Raw genomic sequence first — 17,885 nt, forward strand, 5'->3', positions numbered from 1 at the left:
CCGGGGGCTCCGCCACATCCGGGCGCGGCCGGCGATGTGCCCGCGGCGGAGGAGCGAGCCGCGGCCCTGGCGGGCTGTAGAAGTTGGCAGTCGAACCGCTACTTTGTCCCTCAACCCCTTGTCTCTACCTGCGCCTCGGGAAGAGGCGAAGGAGAGGGAAGCATGCTGGGTCCCCAGGGCGGCCGGCCCCGCAGGGAGCTCCGTCTGCCTTCTCGCCGGCCTTGGCGGCGGAGGGGAAGCCTGCTGGGGGGTCAGCCCGTGGCCCCGGCAAAGGCCAGCGAGACCAGTACCCATCAGTCTGGAGCCTCGAGCCCAGAGTGTGCGGCGAGAATGAGCAGACGCCGAGGGGCAGACCCCGGAGCCAGAGGGAGCAGCCTGAAAAGCAGAGAAACCGACCCCAATGAATAGAAGGAGCGGGGTACACCACAGAAAACGCGACAAAAACATCAAGGTCCTCATAAAGGTCCACGTAACAGGCCCCTGCATTCACAAAATGAGGAGACTTTGGGGGAAAGAGGGGCAACTAAAGACTTAGCGGGGACACACAAGGGCAACTCCAGAAATGAAACCTCAACAGGAGGTCCGAATAACAGAATGAATAAGGTATGAATCTGAACTGGTGGCATGAAAAACAGAGGCGAACTTCTGGGGATGAAGTAAGGAGAGAAGAGTCTGGATTCCGACATGTGTCTGAGAGGGGTCTCAGGACGGAAAAGGGCACAGGGCTGTGGGGTGCTACCTGGTGGCTTGTCCTTTGAAGATGGTAGTCTGAGTTGTCATTTCCTCAATCTCTTGCTAGAATCATTCAAAATCAAAAAAGAAAATAAGAAACAAAAATGTAAACTCCATTTTCAGGAAAACTGCTAAATCCTGAATCAAAAAACTTGGGGGGAGGAGTATCAGTAGCCACAGAGCCAGAGCAGAGGGTGCCGGCGTGTGGGGTGGCTCAAACTAGATGCCAGAAAGCAAATTTCAGCAGAAGCCTCAAAGAGCACAGATCAACAGTGAAGGACAGACGTGGGGAGCGCAACTATAGTCCCTTGCTTGCAGAAAGGAGGGGCAGGGGGCCTCAGCAGCGGAGCCGCCGCACGGGCGCAGAGCCCAGCAGGGAGCTGTACGTGAGCTGCACAAGGGAGACACCACGAGAGCCCCGCCGCCACCGCCGCCACGGGCCGTACCTGCACACAAACCTCAGGTCACTGGATAAATTTCAAATTTCCACGAGGCTACAACCAGCCGCCCATACAAGACCTCCTGAAGACAGCCTCCGTGAACAACTTACCTGCCCCAAAGGTGAGAAGTCAGACTAAAATCATCACTGCAAAGACCCAAAGATACTCCAGATAAAATTGGGAAAGAAACAAAATACAAAACAAATGTAAGATGAACAGTCAGCTGAAAAATGTTGCCTCTCAGCAGATGAAGCTGTGACCAAAATTTCATCATGAAATAAAAAGAAAAGTTAATAAAGCAAGCACCTCTGTAAATTAAGAGCAGGAAGAAGAGATCTAAGTGCTCTAGAGAAGATAACTTCTATTTTGAGAAAAAGGGCCACCTGGGTGACAGTTCCCCTGCATGTGTTTTCTAGTTGTGTCACCTTGGACAGTATCTTAACACGGGTCATTTGTCTTTTCATTATTGAGTTGTAGGTCACCTTAAACCCCTTTTCGGATTTAGAATTTACAAACATTTTCTTCATTCTTTTTACTTTCCCAGTAGTATTTATAGCACATTTAAAAAATTTTTAATAAAGTCCAATTTATCCATTTTTCTTTTTTGTCATTTCTGGTTTTAATAACATACCTAAGAAACCACTGTCTAACCAAAGGTCATGGGATTTACTCCTAGGTTTTCTTCTAAGAGTTTCATAGTCTTAACTCAACAATTAGGTCACTAATCCACTTAGAGCTGGTTTTTATATGTGGTGTTAGGTAGGGTTCAGCTTCATTCTCATCCATTTGTGGAAGACCATTTGTTCTCTGTTGAATTGGCTTAGCACTCTTTTTAGGGCATTTTCTTGAACTGACCATAACTGTTAATTTCTGCAAAAAAAAAAAAAAAAAAAAAAAAAAAAAAAAAAAAAAAAAAAAGCCAGCTGGGATTTAGATGGGGATCATATTAAATCTGTAGATCAGTTGAGGAGTATTGCCATCTGTTTTTTTTTTTAAATAAAAAATTGTATGTACTTAGAAGCATTCAGAATGTCAACAAAACAGCTGCAACTTTTCTTTTTTCAATTACAGAGTGGTATTCAGTTCACAGGACAACAATTATTTCGTATAAGCCCCATCAGAGACAAGTGGAGATGAAAAATCGCCCACCCCATATAGAACTCATGTGCACTGTGCACCCACAAGAACTCGGCCTCCCTGCCCAGTTACAGGCCCGCACTGGGCCAGGCAACCTTCGTGGCCTCGGAAAACACCACCCAGACAGGGCTATCTGAAGACACCTTTGGTAGTGTTAACTACACACACACAAAAAGACACTGTACAGTTTAGAAACAAATCTTATACAGCCTTACATTTCAATTTTTTTCTTTAAAAGGAGTGAGTTGTGTGCAGGGGGTTAAATGCTTTATAGACAAGAAAAATACTGTGCCAGAACCAACTTATTTATTCATCATCATCCTCATTTTCCTCCTCTTCCTTATCCTCTTCATCTTCCTCCTCCTCCTCCTCCTCTTCTTTGCTTTGTTCAGCCTTGTTGATTCCCCCCTTTTTTTTCTTTTGCTGTATCAGGCTTTCCTGTAGCTCAGGAGGCAGCAATATCCTTTTCAGGTTTCCTTGAACTTTGCAGCCTTCTTTTCATCAAGGCTGCTTGTCAGCAGCAGCGGTGCTACTCCACAACTCTCCCAGTTCCTTTGCAACATCACCAATTGACATGCCAGGATGTTCTCCTTTGATTTTGGGGTGATACTCAGAACAAAACAAGAAAAAGGCCAAAGGAGGCCTCTTGGGTGCACTGGGATCCTTGAATTCCTTTTTCGTTTTCCCTTCAGGAGGATGTAAGTTTTCATTTCTCTTTCATAATGGGCCTTGACCGCCTTTCCCATGTCTTCAAACTTTCCTTTCTCTTTAGCAGACATGGGCTTCCACCTCTCTGAGCACTTCTTAGAAAACTGAGCAGCTGACCGAAGCATCTGGGTGCTGCTTCTTGTGCCCCACTCGGTAAGTTTGCACAAAGAATGCATTTGATGACTTTCTGCTTCTCAGCTTCTTACGATCTCCTTTGCCCAAGTTTAATGATCTTCCTCAGAGAGGCACAGAGTGACAGTGCGGTGACAGTGTCCATGTGGCCCTCACTTGCACTGGTGCTGTCTCTGTGGAGCTCTATGCACTGCAATAGCTGTCAGGAGTATTGCCAGCTTAATAATAGTAAGTCTTTTTCTATTATTATCATTTTTAAAAATGTTGGTTTATTTTTGAGAGAGACAGAGCATGTGCAGGGGAGGGGCAGAGAGAAGAGGGAGACAGAATCCAAAGCAGCTCCAGGCTCTGAGCTGTCAGCACAGAGCCTGATGTGGGGCTCAAACTCATGAACCAGGAGATCGTGACCTGAGCTGAAGTTGATACTTAACTGAGTCACCCAGGTGCCCTGTTAATGGTAAGGCAGCTGATACGTGACCATGGGATGTCTTTCTTAGCTTCTTTAGTTTCTTGCAACAGCTTTTTTTTTTTTTAGGTTTATTTATTTTGGTAGAGAGAGAAAGAGAATGAGCTGGGGAGGGACAGAAAGGGGAGGGGAGCAGAGTATCCAAAGCAGGCTCTGTGCTGGCACCAGAGAGCCAAATGTGGGGTTTGAACTCAAGAGCTGTGAGATCATGACCTGAGCTACAGTGGACGTTCAACCGACTGAGCCACCCAGGTGGCCTGCTTTACAGTTTTTAGTGCACAATTAAAAAAAAATTAATAGCTTCACTGAAGCTCATAATATTTGTGTTTGGAATTCTGTGGATGGGCTCTCATGACCACGGGAATCTGGGCTGTCCTGAAATGGCCTGGTGAAGCCAAGTGACAAAACGCAAAGCAAAACTCCTGGGCTTTCCCAGCTGAGCTCTAGGCTTCGTTTTACTGCCTTTTGCTAGAAGCACCAGGAACAGATGCTAACAAGCATTCGTTATATTTTGGTAAACACCATCCTAAAATGGAAGTGAATAATGTATGTTCACTTAGCCCAATCTTTGCCTTTAACCTTTAAGTATTTATTAAAGGGAAACAATCTCAGCATAAAATTTGGTTCTATCTCATATCAGTACTTCTAAATTTTTTTGTTTTTATTTATATTCTATTTATTTTATTTATGTTTTATTTGTTTTTGAGAGATAGAGACAGTGCAAGCAGGGGAGGGGCAGAGAGGGAGGGAGACACAGACTCCGAAGCAGGGTCTAGGCTCTGAGCTAACTGTCAGCACAGAGCCTGATGCGGGGCTCAAACCCACGAACCATGAGATCATGACCTGAGCCAAAGCCGGACGCTTAACCGACTGAGCCGCCCAGGGGCCCCTCATTATCAGTACTTCTAGTAGACAGGCCAAATGTAAATAAAGAATGGAACAGTGATTCAATTATTTTAGGACTTTGCATGTATTACTGCATTTAATTTTTAGGAAAAAAACTGCAATGTGAAAACTAGTATTTTTGTAGTTGGATGACAGCTACAGTCTACAACTGTAACTTAAGTTCTAAAACATAGGAAAGTAGATAGACAATGCAAAGGGAGGATAATTAGATCCTATAAACAAACAAATCAGTGAACTGTATTTTAATTAGAATTTTATTGTGTTCAGGAATCTGCAATTATTTTGATAATTGTACCAGGAAGGAGAAAAGCCTCTCTGGGTTATTCTCTTTGGATTCTTCTTTCCTAAAATGTTTTTTTTTTTAATCTTTTTATTTTATTCTATTTTAGAGAGAGAGAAGGAGTGAGTTGGGGAGAGGGACAGAGGGAGAGAGAGAGAGAGACTCTTAAGCAGGCTTTATGATATGTGCGAAGCTGGACGTGGGGCTCAATCCCATGACCCTTGGATCATGACCTGAGCCCAAATCAAGCGTCAGACGCTCAGCTGACCAAGCCATCCAGGCAAGCCTTAAAAAATTTAACCGAACACCTGGAACTAATGTAACATTGCGTGTCAAGTGTACTTCAATTAAAAAAAAAACGGGTCGGGGCGCCTGGGGGACTCAGTCCGTTAAGCGTCCGACTTCGGCTCAGGTCATGATCTCACGATTTGTGGGTTCGGGCCCTGTGTCGGGCTCTGTGCTGACCGCTCAGAGCCTGGAGCTTGCTTCGGATTCTGTGTTTCCCTCTCTATCTGTCCCTCCCTTGTTCACGCTCTGTTTCTCTCAAAAATAAATAAACATTAAAAAAAAAAGCTTAATTAAAAATCTCCAGGTTGCTAATTAGCTTTTTAAAACTCTCTTTTTATGGGTTATAACAGATTTCCTCTTTAAGAAATTAGTAGTTGATAACCAGAGTATAGAAGTTTTGAGGTTCTACTGTCAAATTCATTCCCAAGTATTTTTTTTGATGTGTAAATGAAATTGTTTTCTGAATCATATTTTGGACTTATTCTTTGCTACTATTTAGAAATACAAATATCTTTGTATATTAACATTTTTTAAAAAATGTTTTATTCATTTTTTTGAGACACAGAGCATGAGCAGGGGGAGGGGCAGAGAGAGGAGACACGGAATCTGAAGCACCTCCAGGCTCTGAGCTGTCAGCAAAGAGCCCGACGTGGGGCTCTAGCTCACGGACCACAAGATCATGACCTGAGTCGAAGTTGGACACTTAAGCAACTGAACGACCCAGGTGCCCTGTGATCTTTGTATATTGATCCTGTATTCTGCAACCTTGCTAGATCTGTTTATTAGTTCTAATAATTTTTTGTTTGGTTTTTTTGAGGTAGATACCTTAGGAGTTTGCATATTATGACAATGTCATCTGTAAATAGAGATAGTGTCACTTCTTTCCAATCTGGATGCCTTTTATTTCATTTTTTTCTTCTTTTCCTAATTTTCCCAACTGTCCCAGCTAGAAATCCTAGTAGTGAGTAAACTTTAAGAGAATCCTCTTTATCTCAGTTTTCTCAAGTATAAAACTAATAATAATGCTAATGGTGAGGATGAAATTAAATAACACGTCCTGCAAAGTACTTCAGGATAGCACTCGGAGTGTGGTGAACACCTAATGTCGGCCATTTGGTTAGGGCACCTAAAGCAAATGATTCAGAAAGATTGAAAAGTAAAACAATGCAATGAGTGTATCAGGCATATTGTAAACAACAACAACAACAACAGAAAAGCAAGGGAAATCTGAACTTAGAGAATACACTGTTGCATTTAGGCCCAGAAGGGACTAGAACAAAACAAAGGGGACAATTTATAAAAGGAAAACCAGCATCCCCGTCAAGCGGTAGCATTGAACATCTCTCTATAAGTTAACCTAGTGTCAACATTCATAAAACAGCAATGACAGGAGATAAAAAGAGGAACGGACACGAACACATTACCACTGGGAAGCCAACTGACTCGCTCAGGGCTGAAGTAATCACACAGACAGACGGGACGTCAGGGGCGATGTATGTGTACGGAAGCACATAAACAACACTGAAAACTGTCAGGAAGAACGAAATGGGTGATATGACCAAATGTCAAAGAGGTTATTTTGGGGTGTAAGAGAATAAGACTTAAAAAAAATTTTTTCCCTCTGTACTCTTTTATATTGAATTTTTTACTGCGAGCATGTATCAATTTTATAATTAAAAAAATATGTGCAGAAACTTCCTAGGACAGAAAATGCAAAACAAAAAGACAACACAAAATGTTATTAATTTATAAATCCAACTGACTTGAATAAAAATAAAAGCATTAATTTCTAAGCTGCAGAAAATTTATTGCACTAGAAAATTTTGTTTTTCCAGAACTTTATGGAAACAATGTTGCAAAAACAATTTGTCTTCTCTAGTGCTCTTAGTTGTCTGCACATTGGATTCCACTGAGAAAAAACTTGATCCATTGTGAAACCTGTGTTCTCAGCAAGTCTGCTCCTCTCAAGGTGCCTGTTTTTATTCTTTATGTAATACACTAACAAGTTCAATTTTATGTTACTACTTATACATAATTTATAATTTCATTTCATATTACAATTTGCATTCATAATGACATCTAAGTCATGTTTTTGTTATTCTGTGTGGTTTTAAAAGATGGAGGATTGATGTAAATTAAAGCCAGAAGCAAGCAGCTACAGAGCTGGATGTTCTTTTTTTTTTTAAAGAATTTTTTTTTTAATGTTTTATTTATTTTTGAGAGATACAGCATGAGCAGGGGAGGGTCAGAGAGAGGGAGACACATATCTGAAGCAGGCTCCAGGCTCTGAGCTAGTTGTCAGCACAGAGCCTGATGTGGGGCTCAAACCCACAAACCGTGAGATCATGACTTGAGCCGAAGTCGGACACTTAACTGACTGAGCCACCCAGGCGCCCCATGAATGTTCTTGACTTAACAGAAGTTTGATTTAAAAGAGCTCACTATGTGTTTTTTTTTTTTTTTTACAACTTTTTGGTAAACTTTGTTTTTGAGAGAGAGAGAAAGCGCGTGCGCTAGTGAGCAGGGGTAGGGGCATGGAGCAAAGGAATCTGAAGCAGGCTCCAGGATCTGAGCTGCCAGCACAGAGCCTGACACGCGAGGCTTGAACCCACGAACCGTGAGATCATGACCTGCGCTGAAGTTGGACACTTAACCTACTGAGCCACCCAGGCGCCCCTGACTTTACTAGTTTCAAATACCAATATATGCCCCTACCAAATGCATCCTGCCACATATTAGTAAGAAACAAATGCAAAAAGTAAAATTATGATGTGAAGAAACATTATGAATATTTAAGTACAAAAAACTGAGAATGTATTTTTCATAATCAGGAACATGCGGCTTATTTTAGAAAAAGACATTTTAGTTTCATCAATGGACTTATTTTATAGAAATCTAACCTGAAGCTTTTGAGAAGGTTATTAGTTCCAGGCAGGTGTTTAAGATTGTGGATTGAGGAAGAAAATATTTCTCTTTTTTTCATTGTCGTCAGAAAAAGCCCTTAAGTAAGGGCTGGGATCCTCTCTGCCACTGTGGCAAAATGAAGCTGTGTTATATAAACTATACAATTATACACATAAAAGCATAACATGCGTGCACAAGAACATTCCACAGCATTCCAAGAACAGCAGTTTGGAAGCACCAACAGATGTTTTCATGTTTCTCTGTAACGACTAGTCAAAGTCTCTAAAAATAAAAGCTCCATAATTACTGCAACCAGGAGTCGAGGGCTGAGGACAGTTTAAAAAGCTGCCTCCTTGGCCCACAGCATGACATCTGTGACACTTGTCCTTCGACATGAACTGGTATGAACCCAATCACAGCATCACACAGGGCATGTGGGAGGCCTGCACAGGGATGGCCGTCCCTGCCCTCGTGCACGAGCATGCAGGTCACTCAAGGACACGGCGAGGACCTCCGCTCAGACGCTGGGGGACACCTCACACTCCTCGGGTCTCCAGACAGCTCCTGACCGGCTCCCAGAGCAGCTGTCCTCATGGCCCCCATCTGAGGCCAGAGCCGCCATCACCTCGGCTCTTTGGGGTCTGCACCCACATCCTCCGCAGGCCACTCCTGGAGGCTCCTGCTTCGAGATCCTTCTGGGCCGAAGCTGATGGCCTGCACCCCGTGCCCCGGGCCAGGAGGCCGGTTACCATGCCCTTGGCAGTTCTGCCTCCACCCCCACGCCCTTCCCAGCGCCCCGAACACTCTTCCTGAGAAGAGAGGACTGAGCCCCACTCCCTCCCTCTTACTTAGGAATGCAAACACCACACTCCTGTCCCCTCCTGAGCACAGCGTGCTGTGTGTCTCACCCGGTCACGGTCATGGTCACACTGCGGAGCAAGCAGCGGGGAGGCCATGCTCACCGTCCACCCTGCTCGCCTCTGCGCTTCTGGCTTCTGGGCGGGCACCCCATGGGTGCCTCTGGGTCAGCACGAACGGCTCAACCCACATTTCCCAGGTATCAAATCCTTACATGGGATTTCCATCATTTCCTGTCCTTTCTGTCACTGTAGTTGTTACTTTTGTTAGGTCTCCAGCACTCCTTTTTATTTCCATCTTTGTTTTTTACTTTAAATACAATGTAGCTGCTATTTCCCTAATTCTTAATTTCTTATTTTTTCTAAACTTCAAATACAGTGTAGAAATATTAGCAAAGCATGTATCTGATACGGGGTTAATATCCAGAGTATGTAGAGAACTCGTAAAACTCATCAACAAACTCCAAACAACCTGATTTAAAAAGAGGCAGAGGACCTGTGCAGACATTCTGCCATGAAAGATCTAAATGTCCAATAGACACGTGAAAAGATGTGTGACATCACTAATCACTAGGGAGATGCAAACAAGAATCACAATGAGACACCACCTCACACCCGTTAGCTGCCTGCTATCAAAGTAACAGAAAACAAGTGTTGGAGAGGATGCGAGGAAACGGGAGCCTCGGGCACCACTGGTGGGAACGTGAACTGGTGTAGCCAGTGTGGAAAGTAGCCTGGGGATTCCTCGCAGATTAAAGATAGCATTACCCACGACCCAGCAATCCCACATCCGGGCATCCACTCCAAGGAGGTGAGAGCAGGGTCTTTGTGAGATGTTCGCACCCTCATGTTCAGAGCACCGTCATCCCCACCAGCTGAACTGCAGAAGCAACACTGACGGACCAACGGCTGAGCAAGGTGGGGTCCACCTGCACGACGGAGGGCTGGTCAGCCTTACACGGGAAGCGAAGTCTGACACCTTCTTCCACGCGGTGGAACGCTGCAGGCACTGCGCTCCGTGATCGGGCCACTCCCCAGAAGACACGTGGTGTAGGATTCCACTTCCACGAGGCACGCAGAGTGGTCGGGTTCACAGGGACAGAGTGGGGGGGCAGGGGGAGTCAGTGTTTCATGGGGACAGAGCTTCTGCTTCACAAGAGAAGAGCTGCACGGTGATGGCAGCGCCGGCTCTGTGGTAGCTTGATTATATTTAGCGCCCCTGAGCTGTGCACTGCACGGTGGCAAAAGGGCACCTGGGTGTCTCAGTCGGATGATTGTCTGACTCTTGATTTTGGCTCAGGTCACGATCTCACAGTTTGTGGGTTCAAACTCCAGGTTGGACTCTGTGCCGACAGCTCATAGCCTGCTTGGGATTTTTCTCTCTCTCCCTCTCTCTCTGTCCCTCTCCCACATTCACACACTCTCTTTCTCAAAAAATAAATTTAAAAACAAAAAAAAATCTGGCCAAGTGCTACATTTTTGTTGCATGTATTTTACCACAATAAAAAAAACACACCAAAAAATGGTGTAGATCAAACATTAGAAAAACCCTCCCTAAACCCACAAAGCAAAAAACAGGTAAAGAAGTCTGATAAAAAAACATAGGCTCTTGGGGCGCCTGGGAGGCTCAGTTGGTTTAAGCGTCTGGCTTCGGCTCAGGTCATGATCGCACGTTCGTGTGTTCGAGCCCCGCAACGGGCTCTGTGCTGACAATTCAGAGCCTGGAGCCTGCTTCAGATTCTGTGTCTCCCTCTCTCTGCCCATCCTCGCTCATGCTCTGCCTCTCTCTGTCTCAAAAATAAATAAAACACTTAAAAAAAATAAAAGAAACCCCACAGGCTCTTGTCCATTAAGCTGGAGATTTTATTAAAAATTCTTATAAGATGGGACTGTAAATGGGTGTAGCCACTCTGGAAAACATTATGGAGGTTCCTCAAAAAATTAACACTAGAACTGCCCTACGACCCAGCAATTGTGCTCCTGGGTATTTATCCAAGGGATACAGGGGTGCTGTCGCGAAGGGGCACACGCACCCCAGTGTTTACAGCAGTGCTATCAACAACAGCCACAGTGCGGAAGGAGCCCAAACGTCCATCGACGGATGAATGGATAAAGATGTAGTAAATATAGATACAATGGAGTATTACTCAGTGATCAAAAGAAATGAAATCTTGCCATTTCCAACTACGTGGATGGAACTGGAGGGTATTATGCTAAGTGAAATTAGTCAGAGAAAGACAAATATTATATGACCTCATTCATATGAGGACTTATATAGAGAATAAACAGAGGGTTGCTGCCAGGGTTGTGGGGGGGGATGGGTAAGGGACATTAAGGAATCTACTCCTGAAATCATTGTTGCAGTATATGCTAACTAAATAAATTATTAAAGAAAAAGTAAATAGAAAAAATTCTTTTAAGAAGAAACGGTGCCAAAGGGGGAGAAACGGGCACTGGCGAGCAGTGCTGGGGGCAGGGGCGCCCTGTTGGCGGAGGCCGATTTCACTGCCCTGTGCACGCCTCCCACAGCCTCCTAACACCCTCTGACGTAGAGCTGCCACTTAGATGTATTTATCTAAAGGAAACAATCAAGAATGTGTATAAAGATTTATTAGTAGAAACTGAAAACAGAAAACTACTTAGGCATTAAAAACTTTTAAAAAAGAGTAATTACACAGAAAAATATTCATAATGTGTGAAGTTTAGAAACAGACTATAAAAATGCATGTAAGTCTGATTCCAATTTTACTTAATATATGTGGCAGGTAAAAGGTAAAAGAAAGATATTCAGAAAAACGTGAATGGCCGTGACCTCTGGGTAGTTATCTTGGGTCGTGGGCCACTTAAGTTTTTTTTTTTTCAATTTTTTAATTTTTTTCACTTAAGTTTTTCTATTTCTCTACAACAAATTATTTGTATGACGGAAAGTGAATCACTTTGCAGGGAATTCCATCTAAAACCAGAAGTGTCAGGAACCCCAAGTGACATCCTGGTTGGTCTCGCAGTCACAGCCAGCTCAGCGAACACCTGGCCAGAGCGCAGCTCCTCTGTGGGTGCTCACCCCGAGTGTAGCATCATGAGAGAGTAATAAACCGCGCACAACACACTCCACAGAAGCAGGACCGCAGGGACACCTGGCTACCTCCGCTGGAAGAGTGTGCAACTCTGGACCTTGGGATTGTGAGTTTGAGTCCCATGTTGGGGGTAGACATTACTAAAAACAAAAAACAAAAAACAAAAAACAAAACACACACACATAAATTTAAGAGAATTGTGGGACTGGTATGTTCTCGAAATGCTCCACAGGAAGACGCTCCAAGGAGGCTGTGAAAACACTGGACCTTCTTGGTACAAAGAAGAGGAGTTTTTTTATTAAATAATTTTTTTAACGTCTATTTATCATTGACAGACACAGAAAGACAAAGCATGTGTGGGGGAGGGGCAGAACACGAAGCAGCTCCAGGCTCTGAGCTGTCAGCACAGAGCCTGATGTGGGGCTTGAACTCACAAATCGTGAGATCATGACCTGAGCCAAAGTTGGATATTCAACCGACTGAGCCTCCCAGGCAACCCTAGAAGAGGGTTTAAAAAACATTTTTTTTTTATGTCTTTATTTAATTTTGAGAGAGAGAGAGAGACAGAGAGTGGGTGGGAGAGGGGCAGAGATCTGAAGCAGGCTCCAGGCTCTGAGCTGTCAGCACAGAGCCCGATGCGGGGCTCGAACCCATGTACTGTGAGATCATGACCTGAGGTGAAGTTGGACACTTAACTGACTGAGCCACCCAGGTGCCCCTAAGAGGGTTTTTTAATATCTTAAGCGATGGATAGATGAGTGGGTGAGTGAGTGAACGAATGAATGAATGAATGAATGAACAGAAGGACAGGGCCGGGAGAAATGGCATCAGCGAAGGGCGCAAAGGCAGGCATGGGTGGGGAGGGTATGTGTTCCGGAACCTACCAACTCTTCTTAAAGCCACAGGTCCCGGTCCTGCCCAGAACCACCTGAGAGCCCTGCCAGCACTGCCCTGTAAGCCAGGCGTGCTGCCCGGTGCAGAGGCCCCCAGAGGCTGCAGTGGCGGGAAAGAGGGACCCTTGTCCTTCCTGCCAAGCCGGTGGCAGGCCCATGCAAGAGAAGGGAAGAGTCCTCCACAGAGGACCAGGGGACAGCTGGACAGGAGAGGAGAGGCAAACACTCCCGGAAAGGGCACTGTGTGGAGGAAGGGCACGTACCACAGGAGAGCCAGGGCGCGAAGAGCCAGGCTCCATGACCCGGGCAGGGCCAGAAGGAGCACATCTCACAGCCAGAGAGTCTGTGCTGGGAACTCACCCTAGAGAGACCCACACGCGCACTCCTGACTACACATACAACGGAACGAGAGCGAATCCTAGTGCATCCAGAAGGCACTGCGCTGGGCCCAGGGTAACAGGCCCCGGGGCGCGTGCGTGCCGGGCAGCCGGGGGTAGGCCTGCCGTGGAGGACTTTGGGCCTTTCTGGCCTCTGGGAACTGCCCTCACCTGCAACCCCTGTGGCCCCAGCAGAAGGAGACATGGACCATGTTATCCCACAGTTCTGGATGGGTCCCCTGATCAAAGCTGTCCCCAGACCTGGAATAAGGCACCTCTGCATGCATCAAGCGGCCTAGGACTGAGATTTAAAACTTGGTCCTAACTTGCCCTGTGTGGTGAGACTTTTTTTTTTTTTAAAGACTGCCCCTTGCAAGTAATAACCGATTCCTTTTTAAAAATTTTTAAAAAATGTTTATTTATTTGAGAGAGAGAGAACATGTGTGAGCGCATGAGCGGGGGAGGGTCAGAGAGAGAGGAAGACACAGAATCTGAAGCAGGCTCCAGGCTTTGAGCTGTCAGCACAGAGCCTGATGTGGGGCTCAAACTCACGAACTACAAGATCATGACCTGAGCTGAAGTCTGATGCTCAACTGACTGAGCCCCCCAGGCGCCCCTGTGTGGTGGTCTTTAGGGATGGAGAGAAGAAAGCCCGCTGCAGACAGGGGGCTGAGCATGCTGGGCATGGGGGCCCCAAGGAAGAGCTCATCAGGTGAGCATCACCTCAAGTGGGCCACCTACTTCTTGAGAGAGAGGCTAAGAATGCAGGCACCTGAAATTTTAGGGAAGAGATGAAAAGAACCAAAGGGACCACGGGTCAAAGGCCAAGTCAGTAAATTAGGTATAAGTTCAGCTCCTCGACCCCCTAGGAAGAAACCAAACCAGAACCACTCGGGAGGAGAAGTGGGAGTTACCACTGGGTAAGGAGAGCACGGGGCAGGGCAGTTGCCTGGGTGGTTCGGGCGGGTTAAGCGTCTGACTTCGGCTCAGATCATGATCTCTGGGTTCGTGGGATTGAGCCCCATGTCGGGATCCACACTGACAGCACAGATATTGCTTGGAATTCTGTCACTGCTCCTCCTCCTCTTGCATTCTCTCTCTCAAAAATAAATACATAAACTTAAAAAAAAGAGAGAGAAAGAGAAGGGTACCTGGGTAGCTCAGTCAGCTGAATGCTCAACTTCGGATCCCATCAGGATCTTACAGTTCATGAGTTCGAGCCCCTGTTGGGCTCTGCACTGACAGCTCAGAGCCTGAAGCCTGCTTCGGATTCTGTGACTCCCTCTCTCTGCCCCTCCCCTGCTCACACCCTCTCTCTGTCTCTCAAAAAATGAATAAAATGTTTAAAAAATTTAAAAGAAAAATGAGAGGGCACAAGGTTTCTGGAGACAGCCTGGGGGTGGTCATGGGAGCAGGCTCATGGCTCAGACCGGTCACCTGCTCCCTGTGTCACCTGGAGGCTCACTGCGTCCAAGCCCACATCCTGCTGGGGGTGTTGATGACAGGAGATGAAGCTGCCAAGTGCCAGAACTGAGGTGCCCCAGAAGTGGCCTTCCAAGTCCAGACAGCCCATTTCCACGACCCTCCACCGAGACACTGGAAGCTCTCCGTCCCTCTCCATCACATAGCCGGCTGATGGGACTCTCCCAGGACAAAGACCGGCAGGACAATAGTTCCCTTTCCTTTTCCATTTGCTGCTCTAGCTTCACATCCGTCACCATTACATTCAGCAGACTGTGCGCCGACCTGGCCCTGCGGGCACGCATGTGCACCAGGGCTGGCTCGGGGAGGCGGCACCTGAGCTCTGACGCCACGACTCAGTCCCTGAGAATAAAAACATCCACATCTCCGCCTGGCACCACCCTGCCACATTCCTGGGAGTCCCGGTCAAAGACACAGATCAACTTTCTCAGACAAAATAACAGGGTTCTAAAGCTAGGACAGAGTCACATAATAGTTGTGTGCCAGAAATACATAGAGCTTTTGTATAAAGCCTATATTATCCTCAAATTCAGATGCTGAATTACTGACTTTTTCTTCTAAGATCAGACCAAAACAAGTTCTAAGGCGGTTTATTTGCCATATTTAGGATGCTCATGTGGGAGCGATGACAAACATCTGGCTATAATACTTTCTGGAATTTTGACTATCTCTTCCTCGCCAGAAGGAAAACATTAAGTTTTTACTGGAATAGCAACTAACACAGAACTTCGGGACTGAGACACTGTCCTCCTACTTGTCATATATTTAAACTAAAGCTCTTGCCATTTTTTTAAAAAAGGAAGCCTCCTACCAAAATTCTGAGTATCATAAAGAGAAGGGGAATGTGGGCACACAGATTAACAATGACCAAGAAAACCCTCATATTCATTAGAACTCACTCTCCAGCTGCCAGAACATGTGCTTCTGTGGGTGAGGTCTCACACACCCAAACTACACCCCGGATTGTTCTTTTCATCACTAAATACCACCTTTTCCACATTATCAGCTTCCAGATAACAGAAGAGCTAAAATTCGCATTAGTTCCTAAGCCTGGTGGTGGATTCTCAGTAAGACGTGTACCCGTCTTCGAGATCTTGCCCTGAAGTCTAGGAGAGGGGCTCTCCGTCGGTGCAGCAACACTCAGACGCTTTCCACTCTTAACGTGGCGTGGAGCTGAAAGCATTTCTACTCTGTGGCTTTGCACACAGGACAAGACAAGCTGACACGTGGCTTCCAGATGGTTTCTTTTATGGCTCAGGAAAAAAAAAAAAAGACTTTCTAGAGCTGAGGCCAGATTTCTATTTTCAAAACCATGAAATTCATTTAACCTACTGAAAATAAGTCAAAACTTTACTAGAGCAAAAAACTGGCCACGGACTGACCTTCATGTAGCTAAAACCCCCATCAATAGAGGTCAAATGTCACTTAAAATGAGACACAACAGAAGCCCAGGCAGATGGCTCCATAGACTCCCTCTCGCAGGCTCCCCGTCCTTCCCCGCGCTGCTCGCCGGGTGCCCTCCCGTCCCCGCGCTGCTCACTGGGTCCCTTCCAGACAAAAATTATCTCATTTCCCTTCAACATCAGAAGAAAGAGCGACACAGTGTATCTCACCTCACTATCGAACAAAGTCCTGGTGAGGATAAGTTCCAGACAGCATATCCTTTATACGGATAAGGTTAATCAAAATAGTTATTACTTAGAAGTGGGTTAAGCGAGATAAATAACTGACTTAGAAATACAGCGTAACAGCTCCTGGTTGCACACATTTACGTGACAACGCGAAAGGAGACTGTAAAATGTTTCACGGATTTTCCGAGTCAGCTTCCCCTCTTTGCCAGCTTCCTCTCAGGGACACTGCGGCCAGCCCTCAGCTGGGCCTTCTCTGTGGTCCTCCCAGCCCTGCGGTGTAGAAATGTTCATTCCGGGGGCACCTGAGTGGCTCCGTTGGTTGAACATCTGAGTTTTGATTTTGGCTCAGGTCATGATTTCGTGATTCACGGTCCCTGGGATCAAGCATCATGCTGGGCTCTGCAGTGACATTGCGGAGCCTGTTGGAGATTCTCTCTCTTCCTCTCTCTCTGCCCCTCCCCCACTCACGCATGCATGCTCTTTCTCTCTCTCTCAAAATAAAATAAAGTTTAAAAATAAAAAAAGAAACGTCCATTCCATATGTGTACCTGGACTCTGCAAGAAGGTTCACTTCATAACTATCCAAGACCCACTCACGGAACCACCCCGGAGATCACTGTGTACTGGCACACTCCTTACATTTTGGGCTCAAAACTTTCCCTTCTTCAACCACTAAAAATAACTTTCAGAACTTCACCTGAAACCAGAATGAGACCACTTAGCACCCACGGGATGACTAGAACCTGGAGTTCAGGGAAAACAGGTGCAGGTGTGGACAGGGCCAGACTGGAGGCCCACGCGCTGCTGGTGGGTGAGCCCCGACACAGCCACCCGCCCTGGCAGTTCCTCTACTAGTCACCACGAGACCCAGCAATTCCACTCCCAGCCACACACTCAAGAGAAACACACACACCCGCACAAAACCCTGCACAAGTACGTTTACAGCAGTAGGAATCATAACAGCCAAAAGATGGAGTGTCCGTCAGCGGACGAACAGGGGGACAAAACGTGGTCTGTCTGTACGCAGGAGCATTATTCGGGCACAAAAAAGAAAGCAGTCCTGGCACAGGCTGCCACACGTACACGCCTCTAAGACACGACGCTCCATGAAAGAAACCTGTCACAAAAGAACACACTCCCAGGAAATGTCCAGAACAGTGTGGCCTGCATAGAAGGGGGGGAAGGTTACCGTCCGCTTACAGCTGAAGGGACAGGAGACGAGGGCAGTGACCGCTACCAGGTGTGAGGTGTCCTCCTGAGGGGACAAGGACGGTTCCGACGGACCGCTGCAGCTGCACTTCCGTGAGCGCACTGGATCTCGAGAGGCGCACGTTCAAATGGGTGACTTGCGTGGGACGTGAACTCTACCTCAACAAGGTTGTTAAAGACTTGACTTTAAAGGAAGAGAACAGACCCTGCTTCTGGCTGTGAGTCCCGCACTCACGGGCAGCACTGGACAAGCCTGTGGCCCAGCCCTAGACAGCAGGAGCTGGGACAAAGCCCTCCCGCACTCAGCGAACCCCCAGCTCCTCCTTGGCGGTTTAGTGCTGGAAACACGGGCTGTCATCACAGCGGTCA

The 17,885-nt window shown here is 46.3% G+C and overlaps 1 protein-coding gene and 1 long non-coding RNA gene across 3 annotated transcripts in view; one reads left to right on the forward strand and one right to left on the reverse strand.

Moving 5' to 3' along the window:
• FARP2 (FERM, ARH/RhoGEF and pleckstrin domain protein 2) overlaps positions 1-17,885 on the reverse strand; it is a 93,502-nt gene that overhangs the window by 66,029 nt on the left and 9,588 nt on the right. The window lies entirely within an intron of this gene.
• Positions 9,476-17,885, forward strand: part of LOC115287262 — a 9,616-nt gene continuing 1,206 nt past the window's right edge. Inside the window, exons 1-2 of one of the 2 annotated variants that reach the window (XR_003906376.1) lie at positions 9,476-9,768; positions 11,794-12,030. This is a non-coding gene — a long non-coding RNA (uncharacterized LOC115287262). The remainder of the gene's footprint in view (positions 9,769-11,793; positions 12,031-17,885) is intronic. The other variant, XR_003906375.1, reaches the window with a different exon arrangement.

This window comes from Suricata suricatta, chromosome 3, assembly GCF_006229205.1.
Source record: "Suricata suricatta isolate VVHF042 chromosome 3, meerkat_22Aug2017_6uvM2_HiC, whole genome shotgun sequence".
NCBI classification, from domain to species: Eukaryota; Metazoa; Chordata; class Mammalia; order Carnivora; family Herpestidae; genus Suricata; species Suricata suricatta.